We start from the raw sequence: 5,500 nt of genomic DNA on the forward strand, positions 1-5,500 counted from the left end.
TACCTCCCTTCCCTGCTCTTCCCTAAGGAGCACCCCATCCATGGGACAGGGTCAGATGGGATTATCTCCTTCAGAGACCCCCTTTGATCCTGCACAGCTCCCACGTGCTGTAACCCCCACAGAGCTGGAATCCCCCTCACATCCTGCCCCAGCATTACACACCATGTCTTACACCCCTACACCCTTTTCTGCCCCCAGCACCTGCCAAGCTTGGGCTCTAGGAGGTCCCTCCCAACCCAGGACACCTGGCACCTTCTGGAGCCTATTTATTTGAGCTGGTTTCCCTCCCATGTCAGGATAAAGCACAGATCAATCTGATGTGCCCCTCCTTGCAGAGATGATGTGTCAGAATCAGCTATTTCAGTATGGGCTTGTTTCTTTCGGATGACAACCTCCAGTCCCTAAATATTCATGCAGGTTTTGATTCAGCTTTGAAGTCAGTGGGAGGCAGGTGCTTGAATGGGAACAAAGCACCTAATGGGCTTTGTGGGACTGGGTCTCAGCCAGGATGCAGTTATGGTTCTGGGAGGTGCTTTACTGGGACCAGAGCCAGGCCTGAGCTGGATTCCAAGCTCCTGAACCCAGGCAAGGCTGGAAGAGCTCCCAAGTGACACCAAGTTTAGTTTTGTTGCTGTAAGTTGTGTACTGTGGAGGGCACAGTGCTGGTTTGGCGACACTGGAAGGGGGCTTTTGGTGGGCAGGCTCCTCCATCTCTGAGTGGTCGTCCCCAGGGAGCTTGTGGTGGTCATCAGGGTGTGGGAGGAGGTCCTGGAGCAGCCTTGTCCTGGGGGATGAGGTCAAAGAGCACTGAGGTGACGGCAGTTTGACAGTGTGGCTTTGGTCCTTGTGGGTGCAGGAGGAGGTGGAAACCCAAGGAGGTCAGGAGGAACAACATGAGCACTGGGAGACGTGAGGGATGACTAAGAGAGCTAAATTTACAGAGTCTGGGAAAAGGAAGGCTCAGGGGCAACTGTGGTCACGGGCTAAAAATACCTTCAAGGTAACAGCATAAATGAAGAAAAGAAATTACACGTGGTCCCAAAGGAGGTGAGGGCAGGAGGAGGAGCTGGAGGGCAATGACAGAAGTGTGGAGAGTAGAGATGGGGAAGGAGACCTGGCCAGTGGGGAATTTTCCAGGAGAAGGGTCTGTGTGCACTGAGTGGGACAGAAGCAGAGCAGTCTAAAGGTGACAGGGAAATGGGCTGGGTGCTGGTCCCTCTGTGACTTACACTCACTTTGTGGATGCTCTGAAAGTAACACAATTGAATTCAAGAGAATTCACCTTAATTTTGCTTTTCTTCCACTTGTTTGTCCTTCCACATGCCCAGTTAAGCAGATGTTCTTTCCAGAAACCAGTTTTCCTTAAAGTCAGGCCTCCACGGCACAAATTAATATTTAGAGCTCAGCAATTTTAATCACCCTTAGAAAGGAGGAACATAAATTTCTAGCTAAGAATGGAGCATGTGTGTCTCCCAAGTCAATTCAGCATAACTTGGAGAGATTTCTGTTCATACAGTCAGACACTTCCAGCTGCAGCTCAAGCTGATCTCATACAGCAGGATTTGTCCCAGGTTTTTCTGGAGCAGCCTCCAATGAGGTCGGTGCTGTCTAAGAACAGGGCAGGAAGATGGATGGTGGCACAGAAATTTTGCATCCAATAAATATGTAATATAAAATAAGCAGCTCTGTCAGCAGCAGGATGAAGGGAGCCTGGCTTCTTATCAGCATGTTGCTTGCAAATTCTGATTGAAGATTTTCAGTGGCTGGGAGGCGTGGCCTCCTCATGGGCACCTTTTCCTGTGCCTGGTAAAGAAGAGAATACACTTTAAAATCCCCTTTGAAGGGGGAAGAAGGAGTCATTGGGGAGCCTCTGTCTATCAGGGCTTCTAGTTATGATGAAAATGGATAGAAAATTAATTAGCATTGAAACAGATGACTGTCAGATTTGATCAGGACTGGAAAACCATCTGGTGCATCTTCATTTCAGGTGATTTTAAAAAAAAAGTCTAAAAAAATCAGTGCTGATGCTGTGGTTGTGACTGATTGCCAAAAGCAGTCTTTGCTCTCTGGCCAGTTTGAACCCTCTTGCCCTCGAGGTGGTCCTTCTGCACCAGTGTCCTCACCACCCTGCACATACTCTGCAGCTGTACCACATCTCTTCATCCCAAATGTGGGAGCTTTGGCTGAGCATTGCCTTCTATTCCAGCCAGAAATGCCACACTCTCCTTTCTCCTTTGGAAATATGTAGATTTCTCCATTTGAGCACAGAAATTATCTTTCCTACAACTTTTTTCCCCTGAAGGCTCCACCTTATGCTGGGGAAGCATCTCCTTCCAGGTCGAGTTCCTTGTATGAACTAACCTCTCTTGGGTCAGGGCTGCTGGTTTCAAAGCCAAAACTGATTTGTCATGTGTTGGGAAGAGTCAGGCAGGGAAGAGACATGAATAATCAATAGACAGGGGCTCCTGAGGGCTGTTTTCTGCTCAGAGAAGAGGATAGGGGTGGTGGGAGGTGAGGGGGAGCTGAAGCAGAGTGAGATGGGTGGACACTGGGTGCAGGGAGACCGAGCTGTTCATGTCTTTTCCCTTGGCAGGTTAGTGTTGCTGGGATGTTGCAGCATCCTGTACAAGGGGAGGTAAAGCCATCTGCTTTAGGGTTTGAAAATAGCTCTGGGAGAGAGCTGTGAGTGACAAAACCCAAGCTATGGGTAGCACAGTTCACACAAACCACCAGCTGGGTGGGGATGGAGAAAGGGCTCTCGTTCAGTGTTTCAAGCAGAAATTTATCCCTGGAGTCATTCTACATTATTTCACACCAGTCATTTCTTACTACATCTCAAAAATTGCCAGGGGACAGAGCATGGACTTTCTGTATCTTAACATGGATTGATAGATTTCATCCTACCTTCAGGGTCTAAGCTATCTGCCATGGTGTTTGTGTTTTAAAGCCATCACCAATGTTGAAAGCAAAGGACTGACTCAGTAATTCTGTTTGTTTGTGGAGACATAATGTCCTTGGATCAGATAAAAGCACCTTCCCACTGCTGCTTTTATATACCTCATTAATTCCAAGTGTTAATGGCTGTGTCTTGTCTTCTGCTACCCAGCAGAAGTGGCACACAAGTGACTTCATCTCCAAAATTACCTGCTGCAGGCTCTGTGCAGGACATCACAGCTCAGTAAGTGTTTGAGTCCTAGTTGTTCCCTGAGACTGCTGCTCCTCTCAGGGCTGCAGCTGGCCAGGCACTGGACACTGGATCAAGGGACAGTTCCTGTGAGTGACACGTGGGGGTGGAAGGGGTAAAGCCACGTGCTTCTGAACACTCAACTGCATCTGGTGGTGCCAACCCATGGGACATTATAAAAAAGAGTTAGAGATGCCCTAAGGGTCCAAGGTAAAAAGAAAGAAGGGATGAGGCTAGAAGAGGCCTTCATCCACAATTTCAGGCCTTTTCCACCTCCTAAAGGTCACTCTATTTACAAAAGGAGGCAATCCTTGATGCCAAGGCCTTGCTTGTCTTTGAGGTTTTTCCTCCCACCTGAGTGAAACAACAATCCCTGACTGTCCCTACAACCACAGCGTGCCTTTCCTCAGCCCACCCATGACTTGGAAAGGGTGAGATCCCACCCCTTACCTTTCCCACTCCTGATTTCTGGTGGTCTCAGAAATGCAGGACACCCAAAGCTGTGCTGCAGTGTGACACTGCAAATGACCAACTAATTAGGCAAAGAGGAGTGTGTTGAATTTAGATTCTTCTTTAGGGCTCACAGACTATTTGTAATCTTGAATTTGTTAATTGAAAATTGCTTCCTTTGTTTGTTGTTGGCCTTTTTGTGGAGGGGGATATTTCCTGCTTTGGGACTGCGTCACTGGATCTATAATAATGCACTTTGTACATTAGTGCCAGGCACATTTGTAATTGGCCACCCTATTAAAGAACACTAATGATCTTACAAGTGTTCACAAATAATGAATAGAATGGCCCCCTCATTGAATTGAGCAATTTATTCACTGACATACTTGCAGATCTGTTTTTCCAGTATTTAACCCAGCTTTAGTTTTCTGCCTGCCTTGCAGAGATGGATTCTCTTTCAGCCATGTGTTGGAGAGAATATGGGTCACAGGAAACGTTCTGTTCATAAAAAATGTAGGGCTGCTCCACACTCACTCTTCTCTCAACGTGCATGTCAGGGTTTGGAGAGTGAGAGGCAGCAGCTTTAATCTCAGTGCTCCTCTCATCCATTAGTTCTCACTGGGATCCTCCTGAAAAATTAGGAGAGGACCAAAAAGCCAGGACTTGAGAAGAGCACTCTGAAAGGTTATGTTGATTTTCTCATTTAAATATGAATTTCGGGAAAAGCTGGCAACAATACAGAGTGGTAAGATTGGTTTTCCAATGAAACCCAGCCCTGAGTGGCTCCTGCAGCCATAAAACTCAGGGCCACCATTTTGCTGCTTTTCTACTCACATTGTATCAAGGTATTTATGATGAAAGGCGCAGCCTACCTGAGCTTGCTATTTAATTTACATCCAAAAAGTTTTGTCCTAAAGCCTTGTTTTACTTACAAAGAACATGCAGAGGTGTGCAGCTCACAGATCACCTGTGATTTTTTTGGGTTGTAAGGGACAGAAATGTCACTGGGAAGTAGATGATGATCTTGGGCTTGATTTTATTTGATTGGAGGTCTTCCCATTGCACTGCAAAGAACCCTTTCCATGGAGGAAAATTATGTGGGGCAGGCACCTCTGTCCTGTCTTCTGCAGTCTGCCTGTCTTCTCCTGAGTCCAGTGAAGGTGTGCCAGCAGGAAATATGCCTTGGGGCAGAATCCAGCCATGGTGTAAGGGGGGAAAATGCTGCTGCTGGACTATAAATAGTGAGGTATTAAAGAGCTGATTTGGGTCAGCACATCTGGAGATGGACTTTCTGTGCTGGGAGCTTGGCTTCTGAACAGCTTGGTGACCATGTCACGGTGCAGTTTCAGCATGAAAGCTGAATTTGGGCTACCAAGAGGGTAGGTTGGGCCTTTGGGAAGAGTGGAGAAAGGGAATGACTTTGCACAGTGGGATTTGTGGAGAGGTTGAGCAGGTCTGCTGCTGAGTGGGCTCACGGAGATGGGGCACAGACTGGGTCCCCCTGTGACACTGTGGCAGTGTCTGCACCCCCTGCCAGTGGGAGCAGGAGGATGGCATCCCAGCACAGGGCACTGCCCAGCCCTTCCCGGGGGGCAGGAGGAGCCCCCTCCGCGGTGGTCTTGAGGGGGGTGCCAGAGCCTGGTTTGGGGAGCCGACACCGGGCTGGGGGCAGCAGGAAGATGTTGTACCTCGATCTGAGGGTGGGATGTCCGCCCCTGATTTAGGGGGGACCTACATTTAGGGGAACAACGCCAGACACTGCTTTTCTTGGTGGGGGGCGCGATCGGACCCACTCTTTTTTTTTAATTTTGAGGGGGTGAGGAATGCCAAGCCCGGATTTTTAGGAGTGGGGAGGGGTGTGTGTGG

This window comes from Pyrgilauda ruficollis, unplaced genomic scaffold (assembly GCF_017590135.1).
Source record: "Pyrgilauda ruficollis isolate IOZ18807 unplaced genomic scaffold, ASM1759013v1 scaffold45, whole genome shotgun sequence".
In the NCBI taxonomy this organism is placed as follows: Eukaryota; Metazoa; Chordata; class Aves; order Passeriformes; family Passeridae; genus Pyrgilauda; species Pyrgilauda ruficollis.